Raw genomic sequence first — 19,191 nt, forward strand, 5'->3', positions numbered from 1 at the left:
GCTCTCTGCTCGCGACTCAGAGCGTCGGTGCGCTGCTGCTCCATGTCCCGCTAGCGGCGCAAATCGGTGATACGCTGCTCCTCCGCCAAGCGGTCGCGCTCCAACAACTCCTGCTCCTCCGCCAGGCAGTCACGCTCCAACAAGTCCTCGATCTCCGCATTGGCATCTAAAGACCGATAGAATGCCTCCTCCCTTCGTCTGCCTTCCAGTGAAAAACCGAACACTAGTTCCGGCGGTGACCGCCTCCGGCCTCGCCTATCGCGGACGGGTGGGGGCATGGCGGACGTGGCGAGAGCGAGGATAAGTGGCGAGCGACGTCGGGCCGGTGGGGGCTTATGAGGATAGGGCGAGTTGGGTCACCGTGCCACCATAGAAGGCCGGGAAACAGTACTTATAGGCGGAAGGTAGCGCGACGGTCATCGGAATTCAATGCATAATTAAGCAGGCATGGCTTAGCGCGCCAGCTTGCCATGGAAAACTAGAGAAACTGAAATTCTGACTGTGCCGTCCCGTCCCGTCCGTGCTGGGTCGCACGCCGGCATGACGGTCAAACGAGTGCACTCGAATCATCTCCCTCCTTGTCAATAATGATTCCACGGATTTAAAAGTCTCGCAACAATTAAAGCACATCTTTTTTGGCATTAGTTAGCTGCCTTAATTACGACCGGCTGCATGCCGGCACTCAAAATTGCTCGCAGCCAGTACGTAGAGCAGCATGCAACGAGTCGCGGCCGAGGGCATTAGTTGATGAACTTTAGCTGGGAGATAAGGCATTTGCCAATGTTTTTGCTGGCAGTTTCTTCAGATTCGCATAGCATTTTCTTTAGAGAAGCTTGTTAGTTTCTTTAGAGGCAGGCATTTTTATTCAAAAAACTGCCACTTCGGATCTTGCGTCGCAACTAAAACAACTAGGAGCGCATTAGTAGGCTAGCTAGTGATCGATCAGTAACTTGTAAACACTGAGCGAACAGATATAAGGAACTGTTAATGCATCTCAATGATTCACAGATCAGATACAAATATGTAGCTCCAAAAGCAAAGATCAGCCACAACTAAAACCAACTAGTACGATTCCCATACATAAGATCAACATGTTAATGCATCTCAATGATTCACAGATCATATACAAATATGTAGCTCCAAAAGCAAAGATCTAGAAAAAACATATGTTCTTCCTACTAACATGGATGCTTCTCTTGGCCAACATTCAGTACAGACTAAAAGACAAATTTGTTTGTGAAGTCTACAATTCCTCTTGCAAACGTAAGTGGTTTCACCAACAGCTGGAACCATGAGAATGAACCACACATGATGGAGGAACATCCACTGCAATATGATTTGGTCTTCTCTTGATCACACGGCGAGACTATTTTCAGAATACAAACTTTAACTTAGGCAAAATGATGCCCATTGTATAATTAGACCAAAGCAATGAAGCACCTAGTGTTGGCCAATAAATAGTATAGTACTACTTTTCTGCAGTCCATGAAGTGACTATCCAATCTTTCTGTATCTATTTTCAAATGGCACTGCATGCAGTGACTATACTATTCTCTTGTCCAGTTCAACCAAAATCGCGGTTACTTTGTGTGTTTGGCAAATAGCAATGGGCAGACATCTCTGTCTGCACAAATATCAAGCAGCTAGTAAACATATAACCTAGCTTGTATTTTCGGTTTAAACATGTCTCTTTCGCTTAGCATCTGTCATGTTTTGCACCAGACAATTTCATACAGTCATGTTTTGCCCTGGACAATTTCATACTGAATTGATTTGCTTGTTCAAAGCAGAAATATAGCGCCTATTCTTGATCAGACCAATGATATCCATGTTCGCAGTGATGGAAGAGGTGAAATCGATACAACCGAAATTGAGCATCCAATCATTTAATCCTGTCCTACACCTCCAATGTAGGTCCACCCTGCCAATAAATTCACATGCAAACCACTAGTATTACTATCTAATGACAGTACAAAAAGAGTAGCAAGATAGTAGCAAACCATGTACCTTCTTAATGAACAGCTCATAGTGCCACCAATTGGATATAATGGTTTGGAAGAAAACATGCTCCTAATGTTGAACCAGTTGGACTTTTTGTGCAGTTCCACTAAAATCGAGTATCCCTGTTTGCATAGATATTGAAAGTGTGATTGAAGGGTTTCGTAGAAATTTCAAAAAATTTCCTACGCACACGCAAGATCATGGTGATGCATAGCAACGAGAGGGGAGAGTATGATCTACATACCATTGTAGATCAACAAAGGAAGCGTTGACACAACGTAGAGGAAGTAGTCGTACGTCTTCCCGATCCGATCGATCCAAGCACCGTTACTCCGGCACCTCCGAGTTCTTAGCACACGTACAGCTCGATGACGATCCCCGGGCTCCGATCCAGCAAAGCTTCGGGGATGAGTTCCGTCAGCACGACGGCGTGGTGACGATGATGATGTTCTACCGACGCAGGGCTTCGCCTAAGCACTACAACGATATGACCGAGGTGGAATATGGTGGCAGGGGGCACCACACACGGCTAAGGAACGATCACGAGGATCAACTTGTGTGTCTAGAGGTGCCCCCTGCCTCCGTATATAAAGGAGCCAAGGGGGAGGGGGCCTCCGGCCTGGAGGAGGGCGCAGGAGGAGTCCTACTCCTGCCGGGAGTAGGACTCCCCCCCAATCCTAGTTGGACTAGGATTCCCCGAGGGGGAAAGAGAGAGAGGGGGGCCAGCCACCTCTCCTAGTCCTAATAGGACTGGGGGAGGGGGGAGGCGCGCGGCCATCTTGGGCTGCCCCTTTCTCCTTTCCACTAAAGCCCATTAAGGCCCATATGGCTCCTGGGGGGTTCCGGTAACCTCCCGGTACTCCGGTAAAATCCCGATTTCACCCGGAACACTTCCGATGTCCAAATATAGGCTTCCAATATATCAATCTTTATGTCTCGACCATTTCGAGACTCCTCGTCATGTCCGTGATCACATCCGGGACTCCGAACTAACTTCGGTACATCAAAATGCATAAACTCATAATAACTGTCATCGTAACGTTAAGCGTGCGGACCCTACGGTTCGAGAATAATGTAGACATGACTGAGACACATCTCCGGTCAATAACCAATAGCGGGACCTGGATGCCCATATTGGCTCCTACATATTCAACGAAGATCTTTATCGATCAGACCGCATAACAACATACGTTGTTCCCTTTGTCATTGGTATGTTACTTGCCCGAGATTCGATCGTCGGTATCCAATACCTAGTTCAATCTCGTTACCGGCAAGTCTCTTTACTCGTTCCGTAATACATCATCCCGCAACTAACTCATTAGTTGCAATGCTTGCAAGGCTTATGTGATGTGCATTACCGAGAGGGCCCAGAGATACCTCTTCGACAATCGGAGTGACAAATCCTATTCTCGAAATACGCCAACCCAACATCTACCATTGGAGACACCTGCAGAGCTCCTTTATAATCACCCAGTTACGTTGTGACGTTTGGTAGCACACAAAGTGTTCCTCCGGCAAACGGGAGTTGCATAATCTCATAGTCATAGGAACATGTATAAGTCATGAAGAAAGCAATAGCAACATACTAAACGATCGGGTGCTAAGCTAATGGAATGGGTCATGTCAATCAGATCATTCAACTAATGATGTGACCTCATTAATAAAATAACAACTCTTTGTCTATGGTTAGGAAACATAACCATCTTTGATTAACGAGCTAGTCAAGTAGAGGCATACTAGTGACACTCTGTTTGTCTATGTATTCACACATGTATTATGTTTCCGGTTAATACAATTATAGCATGAATAAGAAACATTTATCATGAAATAAGGAAATAAATAATAACTTTATTATTGCCTCTAGGGCATATTTCTTCAGTCTCCCACTTGCACTAGAGTCAATAATCTAGATTACACAGCCATGTGATTTAACAGCAATAGTTCACATCACCATAACACCCATAGTTCACATCGATATGTGATCAACACCCAAAGGGTTTACTAGATTCAGTAATCTAGTTCACATCGCTATGTGATTAACACCCAAGGAGTACTAAGGTGCGATCATGTTTTGCTTGTGAGAGAATCTTAGTCAACGGGTCTGTCACATTCAGATCCGTAAGTATTTTGCAAATATTTATGTCAACAATGCTCTGCACGGAGCTACTCTAGCTAATTGCTCCCACTTTCAATATGTATCTAGATCGAGACTTAGAGTCATCCAGATCTGTGTCAAAACTTGCATCGACGTAACTTTTTACGACGAACCTTTTTGTCACCTCCATAATTGAGAAATATTTCCTTATTCCACTAAGGATAATTTTGACCGCTGTCCAGTGATCTACTCCTAGATCACTATCGTACTCCCTTGCCAAACTCAGTGGTAGGGCATACAATAGATCTGGTATACATCACGGCATACTTTATAGAACCTATGACTGAGGCATAGGGAATGACTTTCATTCTCTTTCTATCTTCTGCCGTGGTCGGGCTTTGAGTCTTACTCAACTTCACACCTTGTAACACAGGCAAGAAACCTTTTCTTTGACTGTTCCATTTTGAACTACTTCAAAATCTTGTCAAGGTATGTACTCATTGAAAAAACTTATCAAGTGTCTTGATCTATCTCTATAGATCTTGATACTCAATATGTAAGCAGCTTCACCGAGGTCTTTCTTTGAAAAACTCCTTTCAAATATTCCTTTATGCTTTCCAGAAAATTATACATTATTTCCGATCAACAATATGTTGTTCACATATACTTATCAGAAATGTTGTAGTGCTCCCACTCACTTTCTTGTAAATACAGGCTTCACCGCAAGTCTGTATAAAACTATATGCTTTGATCAACTTATGAAAGTGTATATTCCAACTCCGAGATTCTTGCACCAGTCCATAGATGGATCGCTGGAGCTTGCATATTTAGTTAACACCTTTAGGATCGACAAAACCTTCTAGTTGCATCGTATACAACTCTTCTTTAGTAAATCCATTAAGGAATGCAGTTTTGTTTATCCATTTGCCAGATTTCATAAAATGCGGCAATTGCTAACATGATTCGGACAGACTTAAGCATAGATACGAGTGAGAAACTCTCATCGTAGTCAACACCTTGAACTTTTTCGAAAACATTTTGCGACAATTCTAGCTTTGTAGATAGTAACACTACTATCAGCGTCCGTCTTCCTCTTGAAGATCCATTTATTTTCTATGGCTTTGCCGATCATCGGGCAAATCCATCAAAGTCCATACTTTGTTCTCATACATGGATCATATCTCAGATTTCATGGCCTCAAACCATTTCGCGGAATCTGGGCTCATCATCGCTTCCGCATAGTTCGCAAGTTCGTCATGGTCTAGTAACATGACTTCCAGAACAGGATTACCGTACCACTCTGGTGCGGGTCTCACTCTGGTTTACCTACGAGATTTGGTAGTAACTTGATCTGAAGTTACATGATCATCATCATTAGCTTCCTCACTAATTGGTGTAGTAGTCACAGGAACAGATTTCTGTGATGAACTACTTTCCAATAAGGGAGCAGGTACAGTTACCTCATCAAGTTCTACTTTCCTCCCACTCACTTCTTTCGAGAGAAACTCCTTCTCCAGAAAGTTTCTGAATTTAGCAACAAAAGTCTTGCCTTCGGATCTGTGATAGAAGGTGTATCCAATAGTCTCCTTTGGATATCCTATGAAGACACATTTCTCCGATTTGGGTTCAAGCTTATCAGGTTGAAGCTTTTTCACATAAGCATCGCATCCCCAAACTTTCAGAAACGACAACTTTGGTTTCTAGCCAAACCACAGTTCATAAGGTGTCGTCTCAACGGATTTTGATGGTGCCCTATTTAACGTGAATGCAGCTGTCTCTAATGCACAACCCCAAAACAATAGTGGTAAATCGGCAAGAGACATCATAGATTGCACCATATCTAATAAAGTACGGTTACGATGTTCGGACACACCATTACACTGTGGTGTTCCAGGTGGCGTGAGTAGTGAAACTATTTCACATTGTTTTAACTGAAGGCCAAACTCGTAACTCAAATATTTTACCTCTGCGATCATATCGTAGAAACTTTTATTTTCTTGTTACGATGATTCTCCACTTCACTCTGAAATTCTTTGAACTTTTCAAATGTTTCAGACTTGTGTTTCATCAAGTAGATATACTCATATCTGCTCAATTCATCTGTGAAGATCAGAAAATAATGATACCTGTCGCGAGCCTCAATATTCATCAGACCACATACATCAGTATGTATGATTTCCAACAAATCTGTTGCTCGCTCCATTGTTCCGAAGAACAGAGTTTTAGTCATCTTGCCCATGAGGCATGGTTCGCAAGCATCAACTGATTCATAATCAAGTGATTCCAAAAGCCCATCAGCATGCGCTTTACACCAATATGACCTAAACAGCAGTGCCATAAATAAGTTGCACTATCATTATTAACTTCGCATCTTTTGGTTTCAATATTATGAATATGTGTATCACTACGATCAAGATCCAATGAACTTGTTTCATTGGGTGTATGACCATCGAAGGTTTTATTCATGTAAACAGAACAACAATTATTCTCTGACTTTAATGAATAACCATATTGCAATAAACATGATCAAATCATATTCATGCTCAACGCAAAAACCAAATAACACTTATTTAGGTTCAACGCTAATCCCGAAAGTATAGGGGAGTGTGCGATGATGATCATATCAATCTTGGAACTACTTCCAACACACATCGTCACTTCACCCTTAACTAGTCTCTGTTTATTCTGCAACTCCCGTTTCGAGTTACTAATCTTAGCAACTGAACTAGTATCAAATACTGAGGGGTTGCTATAAACACTAGTAAAGTACACATCAATAACATGTATATCAAATATACTTATGTTCACTTTGCCATCCTTCTTATCTGCCAATCACTTGGGGTAGTTCCGCTTCCAGTGACCAGTCCCTTTGCAGTAGAAACACTTAGTCTCAGGCTTAGGACCAGACTTGGGCTTCTTCACTTGAGCAGCAACTTGCTTGCCGTTCTTCTTGAAGTTCCCCTTCTTCCCTTTGCCCTTTTATTGAAACTAGTGGTCTTGTCTACCATCAACACTTCAGGTTTTTCTTGATTTCTACCTTCGTTGATTTCAGCATCACGAAGAGCTTGGGAGTTGTTTCCGTTATCCCTTGCATATTATAGTTCATCACGAAGTTCTACTAACTTGGTGATGGTGCGTAGAGAATTCTGTCAATCACTATCTTATCTGGAAGATTAACTCCCACTTGATTCAAGCGATTGTAGTACCCAGACAATCTGAGCACATGCTCACTAGTTGAGCGATTCTCCTCCATCTTTTAGCTATAGAACTTGTTGGAGACTTCATATCTCTCAACTCGGGTATTTGCTTGAAATATTAACTTCAACTCCTGGAACATCTCATATGGTCCATGACGTTCAAAACGTCTTTGAAGTCCCGATTCTAAGCCGTTAAGCATGGTGCACTTAAATTATCAAGTAGTCATCATATTGAGCTAGCCAAACGTTCATAATGTCTGCATCTGCTCCTGCAATAGGTCTGTCACCTAGTGGTGCATCAAGGACATAATTCTTCTGTGCAGCAATGAGGATAAACCTCAGATCACGGATCCAATCCGCATCATTGCTACTAACATCTTTCAACACAATTTTCTCTAGGAACATATAAACATATGAAAGCTACAACGCGAGCTATTGATCTACAACATAGATAAGCTAATACTACCAAGACTAAGTTCATGATAAATTAAAGTTCAATTAATCATATTACTTAAGAACTCCCACTTAGATAGACATCCCTCTAATCCTCTAAGTGATCACGTGATCCAAATCAACTAAACCATAACCGATCATCACGTGAGATGGAGTAGTTTTCAGTGGTGAACATCATTATGTTGATCATATCTACTATATGATTCACGCTCGACCTTTCGGTCTCCGTGTTCCGAGGCCATATCTGCATATGCTAGGCTCGTCAAGTATAACCCGAGTATTCTGCGTGTGAAAAACTGGCTTGCACCCGTTGTAGATGGACGTAGAGCTTATCACACCCGATCATCACGTGGTGTCTGGGCACGACGAACTTTGGCAACGGTGCATACTCAGGGAGAACACTTCTTGATAATTTAGTGAGAGATCATCTTATAATGGTACCATCAAACTAAGCAAAATAAGATGTATAATAGATAAACATCATATGCAATCAAAATATGTGACATGATATGGCCATCATCATCTTGCTTCTTTGATCTCCATCTCCAAAGTACTGACATGATCTATATCGTCACTGGCATGACACCATGATCTCCATCATCTTGATCTATATCAATGTGTCGTCACGTGGTCGTCTCGCCAACAATTGCTCTTGCAACTATTGCTATCGCATAGCGATAAAGTAAAGCAATTATTGGACGCTTGCATCTTATGCAATATAGAGACAACCATAAGGATTTTGCCAGTTGCCGATAACTTCAACAAAACATGATCATCTCATACAACAACTTATATCTCATCACATCTTGACCATATCACATCACAACATGCCCTGCAAAAACAAGTTAGACGTCCTCTACTTTGTTGTTGCAAGTTTTACGTGGCTGCTACGGGCTTAAGCAAGAACCAATCTCACCTACGCATCAAAACCACAACGATAGTTTGTCATATAGACTCCGTTTTAACCTTCGCAAGGACCGGGCGTAGCCATACTTGGTTCAACTAAAGTTGGAGAGACAGTCGCCCGCAAGCCACCTATGTGCAAAGCACGTCGGGGGAACCGGTCTCGCGTAAGCGTACGCGTAATGTTGGTCCGGGTCGTCTCGTCCAACAATGCCGCCGAACCAAAGTATGACATGCTGGTAGGCAGTATGACTTATATCGCCCACAACTCACTTGTGTTCTACTCGTGCATATAACATCAACATATAAAACCTAGGCTCGGATGCCACTGAAGGGTTTCGTAGAAATTTCAAAAATTTTCCTACACACACGCAAGATCATGGTGATGCATAGCAACGAGAGGGGAGAGTATGATCTACGTACCATTGTAGATCAACAACGGAAGCGTTGGCACAACGTAGAGGAAGTAGTCGTACGTCTTCCCGATCCGATCGATCCAAGCACCGTTACTCCGGCACCTCCGAGTTCTTAGCACACGTACAGCTCGATGACGATCCCCGGGCTCCGATCCAGCAAAGCTTCGGGGATGAGTTCCGTCAGAACGACGGCGTGGTGACGATGATGATGTTCTACCGACGCAGGGCTTCCCCTAAGCACTACAACGATATGACCGAGGTGGAATATGGTGGCAGGGGGCACCGCACACGGCTAAGGAACGATCACGAGGATCAACTTGTGTGTCTAGAGGTGCCCCCTGCCTCCGTATATAAAGGAGCCAAGGGGGAGGGGGCCGCCGGCCTGGAGGAGGGCGCAGGAGGAGTCCTACTCCTGCCGGGAGTAGGACCCCCCCATCCTAGTTGGACTAGGATTCCCCGAGGGGGAAAGAGAGAGAGAGAGAGGGGGGCCGGCCACCTCTCCTAGTCCTAATAGGACTGGGGGAGGGGGGAGGCGCGCGGCCATCTTGGGCTGCCCCTTTCTCCTTTCCACTAAAGCCCATTAAGGCCCATATGGCTCCCGGGGGGTTCCGGTAACCTCCCGGTACTTCGGTAAAATCCCGATTTCACCCGGAACACTTCCGATGTCCAAATATAGGCTTCCAATATATCAATCTTTATGTCTCGACCATTTCGAGACTCCTCGTCATGTCTGTGATCACATCCGGGACTCCGAACTAACTTCGGTACATCAAAATGCATAAACTCATAATAACTGTCATCGTAACGTTAAGCGTGCGGACCCTACGGTTCGAGAATAATGTAGACATGACTGAGACACATCTCCGGTCAATAACCAATAGCGGGACCTGGATGCCCATATTGGCTCCTACATATTCAACGAAGATCTTTATCGGTCAGACCGCATAACAACATACGTTGTTCCCTTTGTCATTGGTATGTTACTTGCCCGAGATTCGATTGTCGGTATCCAATTCCTAGTTCAATCTCGTTACCGGCAAGTCTCTTTACTCGTTCCGTAATACATCATCCCGCAACTAACTCATTAGTTGCAATGCTTGCAAGGCTTATGTGATGTGCATTACCGAGAGGGCCCAGAGATACCTCTTCGACAATCGGAGTGACAAATCCTATTCTCGAAATACGCCAACCAAACATCTACCATTGGAGACACCTGTAGAGCTCCTTTATAATCACCCAGTTACGTTGTGACGTTTGGTAGCACACAAAGTGTTCCTCCGGCAAACAGGAGTTGCATAATCTCATAGTCATAGGAACATGTATAAGTCATGAAGAAAGCAATAGCAACATACTAAACGATCGGGTGCTAAGCTAATGGAATGGGTCATGTCAATCAGATCATTGAACTAATGATGTGACCTCGTTAATGAAATAACAACTCTTTGTCTATGGTTAGGAAACATAACCATCTTTGATTAACGAGCTAGTCAAGTAAAGGCATACTAGTGACACTCTGTTTGTCTATGTATTCACACATGTATTATGTTTCCGGTTAATACAATTATAGCATGAATAATAAACATTTATCATGAAATAAGGAAATAAATAATAACTTTATTATTGCCTCTAGGGCATATTTCCTTCAGTGATTACTATAAAAGTGGCACTAGTTGAAGCATACTCACAAATATAAGCATTCCAATTTCTTAATGGGAAAAGGTAGCAAGACTGTTTCTAACCACCTGTTTGAAGGAATAAATAAGGCAAAAGAGGCTGATGTCAGAAAGGCACATATAGTTCTTTCTAAAAGAATGATCGATTCCTGACCTTTCCTCTTCTTTTAAGCATATTTTGTGCAGTTCAACTAAAATAAAATGCCATCACCGCCTTGACAATTCAGTGACACTGTACAAAAGGAAATGACTTAACATTACATCATGATGTCAGGTATGTAGTCGAGATGCATTAGAGACAAACTTACAGACCTCCTCCGATAACATAATGAACATTAATTGTAACAAAGGTGTGACTAGCTTTACCGGGATAATTTGAGTGAACTCTACATCCTTTGTTCCTTAATATAAGACATTTTCGCGGTTCAGTTTAAAGTACCCAAACGTCTACTAGTATTTAGAAAATTAGGTAGTAGTTTTCTTGAGCACATATCTAGGAAAGCTTGCCACAATTTATTTATGTCCATACGGTAATGCAACACCATTTGAAATTTGGAATACTACAAATATACACTAATCCAGTGGCTAGTGCAACAGTAGAGTAGTTATTTTATTACAAGGTACAGTACAATGGTTTTACTGAACATATTTCAATAAACTCTGGCACTGGAAGATTTCTATAAGAATTAACAATAGAAAATGTAAAGGTAACACGTTTCAGCATTGGTATACTAGCTGTGCATGAGCATTAAACCAAATACAAAAGTCTGAAGGTAACTAGCATTATTAACTAATGACAGTATAAATTTTTTGCAAACCATGTACCTCCAAGGTAAATATCATTTCGAACTTGGGGGGACCTTAAAAATTGCTATCCCAATCTTGATAATCGATCAAACATAAAAACTTGATCGAACGAATCAAGAGAGGAGCCAGAGGAGGAGGTGCCCACTCTTGACCTTTCCTCTTGTCTTCATAATTTTTTGTGCAGTTTAACCAAAATAAAATGACATCAGCGCCTTGGCATTTTGGTGACACTGTACAAAATTTTTAACTTATCTCATGAAAGTGAGGTATGTAATCTATAAGCATTAATAGTGCAAAAATCTGAAGGTAGTAACAAGTTTCATCGTTGGTATACTGGCTGTGCAACAACATTAGAATGACTTAGCTGAAAAATCTTTAATACATCCACAATCAACAGCTAACCCTGAAATAATCCAGTGACATTAAATGACATTGCTTAAATTTATTGGTGGCATTAGACTGAGTGCGGCATTAGTTAAATGTGGCATCACTTTAGCAGTAGCATTGCTTGACTTGACTGCTGGCGTTATACTAACAGCAAAAAAGTGACTCTAAGAGCATGGGAGGCCCATTCGGACAGTGGGCGCACCAGTACGATGTACCTCCACGGATGCATAGAGTGGTGAGGGAGGTATGGTTTCCCAGAGCAACAAATATCCAGGCAACATATGTGGATTACGTCCCATTTTTGTTATGTTTAGCCACCTTTTTCCTATGTGAGGACAACAAACCAATCGACCTGGTCATTCTCTATTGCGTTGTCATGCCTTTCTACCCTTCTTCAACCAAGCGACACGAGACTCGTTCCTTAGCTACTGATTTCCCCCTTTTCAACCTAGATGCGGGTTTGATGCCTACTCTCTTGGACAGTACAGTCTCCCTTCCTTTCTTTATTCAACCCAGACATGGATTATTCTGCATGAAGTAGTGTTTCCTTTAATAGTGCAAATTAAGGTTTTCATCTGCGTGACTAGCTGAGTAGAGGATGGCAAATTGGGAAGATGGTGGAGTGGAAAAAGATCCACATGCAGCGACATGGTAGATGGGGCAATAGAACAAGGGTATGGTTCTAAAAGAGGTAGCATACCTGTGGGTCGGCGAGAAGTGGCTTCGCTCGTGGTCGTCGTCCTCTGCACGCACTACGGCAGCGAGCTTGGGGAGGGAGGCCATCCCGCGCAGGCGCTAGGTCTGAGAGGATGGCCTTGTCGTCAGTGTGTGACCTCGCTCGCCGCCGACGAGTGCGTCAACACTGCATGTCCTTTTCTTCCCCGGCGGATCTGTGACCACCAGTGAGGAGGGAGAGAGAGGCCATCTTTTTTAGATCCGGAGGGAGGGTGATAGTGTTAGAAGCAAGTGAGCAGCCCTTAGCAAGAAAGCTCTGAAGCTCCAGCCTATATATCTTCTTTATAATACTAGTACTAGAGGTGGAGTAGTGGTAGAGTAGTTTATATTTTCTCTGCAAACAGTACCAGTTAGTCATGCTTCAAGACTGAATGGCACGCCATTAAAAAAATAAAGTTGAGAAATAATGTGGCACCTCGGGCCAACGCGGCCAGATCGCATTTTGCACGAGAAATTGTACACCATGTTTCGTTGACATGTGGTCCCATTCCAACATGTCAGTGAGATGACGGCGAGTCCTTTTGTACAATTTCCGAAAGGACGTGTAGGCCGGGGTGCCTCTTTGTGTACCGTGGCAAACTGGGAACCGTCCACCGACTCTTCGCCTTTCCCTCTCGATTTGGAACTGTTGCACACATTGTTCCTCCCTCCTCCATTTGCCTTCACCCTTCCTCCTGCCATTGTTCGATCGTCTTCTCCATGGAGGGAACAAGCCGGAAACGACCCCGTTATTCTTGCCCCGATCTAAAAGATGACGTGGTGGGGGAACTCATTGATCGGTGCGATGTCATCACCTCAGCTAGCATGGCAGGTTCGTTCAAGCCCATTCTCGACTCAACTAATAACATCATTACAAGGAACCCAAGGGTCCAGGAGCGGTTTGATCTCCCTTATCTTCTTTGCTATAAGCCTGTTCGCATGGGCGCGGACAACGGAGGCCTCACCTTTTGCAAGTTGATGCCGCTTGATAATGATACGTGTGATGTCAAGATGCCATCGCTTAAGGGTAAGTCCTGGCCTGGCGCAAATGGAGATTGGGTTGTTTATATTGGGTACAATTGCGAGTGGGAACTTGTGAATGTGTACACTCGTCAGCGGATTCCACTTCCAAAAATCTCAGAGTGCCTTGAGGTTGAGCACACAGATGATCTATGTACGTTCAAATACGATCATGGTGACTGTCGTCTACTGAAGATAGCAATTTGTTGAGTTCCCAACCGCTCTTGGAATTACAAGAACTATCAAGTTGTTGCTATCTTCGACAAGCTTGTTTCTGTCCTTCGTGGTTCGACTGGATGGACATTGCTCAAAAATCAGCTTTTATACACAGATGTGTACTATGATGCAATTGAATACGAGGATCTTGTGTTTGCTGCCACCACTCGTGGCACTGTTTTTGCATGGGATCCTCGTAGTTTCGGTACATTTGGCTTCCACCGTAGTTCTAATTGTTTCATCCACATGCATGCGGGTTAGCAAGTTTCCCTTTACTAATTAACCTTCTTCTTGTGTTTCCAAGGTCCTGTGAACATTCCACCACCTATACTTCAAAAATTTTATAAGCAACGGGGAGATGACGATGGTGATGATCACGAGCATGAGGAGGAGTAGAACTTATATACTCAGTGGCGCCTGACAACTAATTCCGATGGATCACCTCTTCTTGTGTGTATACAGTGCACTCAGACTGTTACTACTGAGGAAGCAGGTGTTGTCTCCCATGGTCGCCCTCTCCTGACCTATTCCAACACCCGTTGCATGGTATTCAGGACAGATACTAGTGTGCTAGCGCCAACACCTTCTCCCTGGTTCAGTATTGATAGTCTTGGAGCAAAGTCGCTCTCCTTGGACCAAACTATCCAATGATGGTGAAAGGCGATCCAGTTGCTGTTGACACAACGTTACTACCATTTATGAGAAGCAACTATATCTATACCTCAGACATTTCGGTGGTTCCTACCCTGGTCCTGATATATGCCGCTTCAGCCTGGATGATCAGTCCTGCGTTGCTCTCGATATTGACAATAGCTGGCCCTTCCCAGAGCACATATGGTTCAAAGCAAGCGTTTCCAACACCGAGGATTGGTTGATTTAAAGCATTTCATTGCTTATTATTTGTTGTGTGATGAAAACTTTAGTATTTGCTAGAATCTTTTGTTGGAAATAATCTATAATCCAACATGTATCCTCGTTGTCGTTGTGTGTTGATGACTTGTTGTATTTAATGAATGGTACATTTCAGTTGCAAATGCATGTCATAGACTCAATTTATGAATGGTTTTCGAGTCACTTCTTGGAGTGTGAGTACCGTCGTAGTATAGCCAGCATCCGGTTAGTATATGAAGTTGCCACATCACATAGAGCCAACCTAATATTGGAGTATGCTAGCCCTCCACCGGTGAGCCGCTTCAAATGGCGGAGGAAGTGAGAGGTCGCGTCACCTTGTGTCCAGATCTGAGATGCCACGTGTACCAGATGAACGACTCCAAGTTCGACCACCGTGATGCTAGGTGCGAGCCAAGGAACACTGTTGGAGAGACCCCCCTCATAATTTTCCTACATTGGTCGTTTGATTCATAGGATAGAATGCTATAGGATTTTCCCCTATGTAATCATGTTTTAATTGGCAATCTAGCATCCACTCCAACTTTTGTTTCACTTCCTTTGTTCCTACGAAGAGAGTACTTGCTCTAAATGATGTGCCGCTGCAAGAGCCGCCTATATTAATTAACCATGATCTAAAAAGGTGGACCATCTTTGGCTATAGTAGTACTGTACTAGGTTAGTAGGTGACCTTGCGCTTGGCTCTTCTCCTCTTCCAGAAGTCGAACAATAATGATGGTACTACAGTAGTACTTCTGGCAATCTGACACCAAATGAACTGCTGCACATCCACCAATTATAAGTAAAAGTTTCTCCTCGTGCTGCGAGCCACCACGCACGCGTTGGCGAGGAAGAAGGCGTAGTAAGAAAGCTTCTCGTCATTCTGCGAGTTGACGAGACACATCAAAGTTATTTATTAGTACTCTCTTCAAAAAGGGCCAACCATGTCCATGGCTACCATCCCGTGCTCTGTCATTGAGTACATGCACTATTCACGTGGCATCGAGGAGAAAAAATATTGCGTAGTACTAGGTGCCATCGAAGTGCACAACTCACTTACGCACTGCATATCTCCATTTTCTTGCATGACACGCCACCTTGATGCTAGATGTCCCGTGTGTCATGGAGGCATATAGTATGATTTTGTAAAATGGAGGCATATAGATGTCGCGCGTGTCGGCAACAGGATGAACAAAGCTCATGTCTTAAACAAAAGAGTGGAAGAACATAGATTCCCAACGACCGAGAAGGAGCTACAAACCTCGGGGTGGAGCGTCTGCACTCATAATATTTTATATTATTCAGCGATATAAAATCAACCAAATCTCTCCACGTTCCTATACCATTCTATAGTATGAGAATAACTTTGAATGTAAGTCATTGATTCACTCTATCCAATGGTCATAGTTGGAAAATCCAAACAAAACCAAGCATTGGATCAACTCTTTTTTCGAGATCAACTCTTTTAGCACTTAGATTGTTGCAGCCTGCCCACCTAGCCCACCTATATATCCGCTCACGTGTGATGACCACAGGAGCTATCTGTAACGCCCCATATGTAACCTGCCATAATTGTATCCCAACTCTTGCCATTTCCGGCACTAAGTTATGATTTTTCCTTATTTTTGGGTTTTGTCTGCGTTTTTGTTTTTGTCTTTGTCATGCATCTCATATCATATTATCATGTGCACCGCATTTGCATACGTGTTCGTCTCATGCACCCGAGCATTTTCCCCGTTGTCCGTTTTGCATTCCGGCGCTCCTATGTCCTCCGGTGTCCCCTTTTACCTCTTTTCGTATGCAGGTGTTATACATTCTCGGATTGGACCGAGACTTGCCAAGCTGCCTTGGTTTACTATCGGTAGACCGCCTGTCAAGTTTCGTGCCATTTGGACTTCGTTTGATACTCCAACGGTTAATCAAGGAACCGAAAAGGCCTCGTGTGTGTTGCAGCCCAACACCTCTCCAAAGTGGCCCAAAACACACCTAAACCCCCTCCATCGTCTCGGTCATTCGATCACGATCGCGTGGCTGAAAACCATGCTCAATTTGGAGCCTCCTAGCTCCCTCTACCTAGAAATTTAGACCACCCCCCAAAAATCTCGCAGTCAAACCCTAACCTCTCCCTCTCCTCGCGCCGCCGGATGAAAACCCGCCATCCGGACGTGTCCGTTCCCACCGTCCGCCGCCACGTGTCATCGCCCGATTCGCCGCCGCCCGCGCGCCCACATCGCCGCACCGGCCCGCCGGGGCCCAGGCGGGGCCCTCCCGGCCCGGTTTGTCTCCGCCGCCGCCTGAGCATCTGCGCCGCCCTTCGCCGAAGTGCTGCCGTAGCGCCGCGACTTACCTTGCTCCGGCCACCGTTCGAGCTCGCCGGAGCACGTGCTCGTTGCCCCCGTCGCCCTAGCGCTTCCCTGCTGCCGACTCGGGGCGCATCTGCCTCGATCCGACCCAAGGAGGGGCCCCGGTGGCCGTCCGCTCCCAGATCCGGCGCCGCCGCCGCGGATCCAGCTGTCCCCGTCGCCGGAGCACCGGGTGCGCCGCCGCTGCCGGACGGGATCGGGAGGAGCCCCGATCCGCCTTGCCGTTGACCGCAACCCCCACGCTGGGCCAGGCCCAGATTCCGCGCCCGTCGGCCCGTTTCCCTTTCCCTCCTAACCGGGCCGAAGCCCAGGGTGAGCTTCTACTAAATCTCGCCCGAGCATCCTATATCTATCCTTCGCTCACCTGGTTTTTTGCTAAGTCTCCAGATCCATACATTTTTTAGCATTCTTCATCATTCCATAACTTTGCATCCGTGGCTCCGTTTTGGGCGTGTAGCATGTCAAATTGTTCCTCTCGATGAGTACTTCATTTCATTCCATTGCACCATGTTCATTTGAGTTAATCTTGATGCCCTAAATGCTGTTGCAAGAGTGCTATGTGATGTTAGTTTCAGATTCTTAACAGATATTGGACATTTGTCATTTTTGCCATGTTTAATGTGTGCCTCCTATGAACTTGAGCCCTACATGAGTTTTGAAGTATGCCCTGCCATCTTTACAGGGGTGTATTCCATGTATTTTTTGTGATCTTTGTGGTGACTAGCACAAGCATGCAAAGTAGCTCTCATAATGTTGCTGATTTCACGGACTTAGAAATCTTCTAAGTCATTTCCTTGTTAATATTTTTATGCCATGTATTCTTGTTGCTACAGAGTGATCCATGCCTATTTTGAGCATGTTCAGTTAGGATGTTTTGGAGATATTGTTATATCTATCCATCCATGTCTTTGTTTGCAATTTTGGAGCACCCTAGCATGACTCAATCATGCTCTACTTTTGCTATAAAATGTTCCTGACAGATTGTTTACATGTTAAGCAATTTTGCCGAGGTTGTTATAGTTTATTCTTGCATGCTATGAGAGTGTTCTTGCCATGGTTCGCTAGTTTATCATGTCTACTTGCTGGGTGTATGCTTAGTTTCTCATACAATGCTTGGTGGTGAGTGCATCGAGCTCGCAAACATGCCTACGTGAATCTGTTTTGCCATGTTCCAGTTTTTCTGCTAAGTCTGAATCTGTTAACGAAAGTTGCTATGTTCACATGGTTGCCATTGTATTTTCTGATCCCTTTTGGCTTATGGTCAGTAAGGGACTTTTGTTGTATGCTTTGTGTAGTTTCATGCCATGCCTTGCTTTGCCATGATATGTTCCTGTAGCATGTTGTTATCTTGCTCTAAACATTGCTTCCTGATGTTAAATTCTTGACATGTTATTTTCACTAAGTCTGTAACCTGATATCTTTTGCACTTTTGCCATGCTTGTTTGAACCTGCTATTGTGTGAATTAGCCATAGCTCAGTGTTCATCTTTTGTCAAGCATCTTGAGTGGGTCACTGCCATGTGCTTTGTTGTTATGTTAGAGTGCAGTAGCTTGTTGTTCTTGATGCATTTAGATGGCTTTGTGCTGTTAATCGCAGCTTTATGCCATTATTGTTTTGCTTGCCATTTGCAAACCGTGCATCCGTTTCCGGTGATCTTTATATCGATTTCGACCGAAATCAACTCATCTTTCCAGAGGCACTCTTGGTTTTCCAAGTTGAGGCCTGGTTCAAACTTTTCCTTCCGAAGCACGCATATGCATTGCATATCACATCACGCATATCATGCCATGTTTTGCATCATGTTGCGTGTGCATTGCATCGTGGTTCATTGTGTCTCCCTTTGCTTGTGTTCTTGCTTTGGGTAGAGCCGGGAGACGAGTACGCGATCGAGGAGCCCGTTGAGAATGTTTACGAGGATCAAGCTTACGTCAACTAGGAGAACTTTGCAGGCAAGATGACCATACCCTTGAAATCACTTCTATCTTTTCTTGCTAGATGCTCGCTCTTTTGCTATGCCTATGCTACGATACCTACCACTTGCTTATCATGCCTCCCATA

The sequence above is a fragment of the Triticum urartu genome, chromosome 5A (assembly GCF_056163025.1).
Source record: "Triticum urartu cultivar PI428250 chromosome 5A, HENAU_Tu73, whole genome shotgun sequence".
Classification (NCBI taxonomy): domain Eukaryota; kingdom Viridiplantae; phylum Streptophyta; class Magnoliopsida; order Poales; family Poaceae; genus Triticum; species Triticum urartu.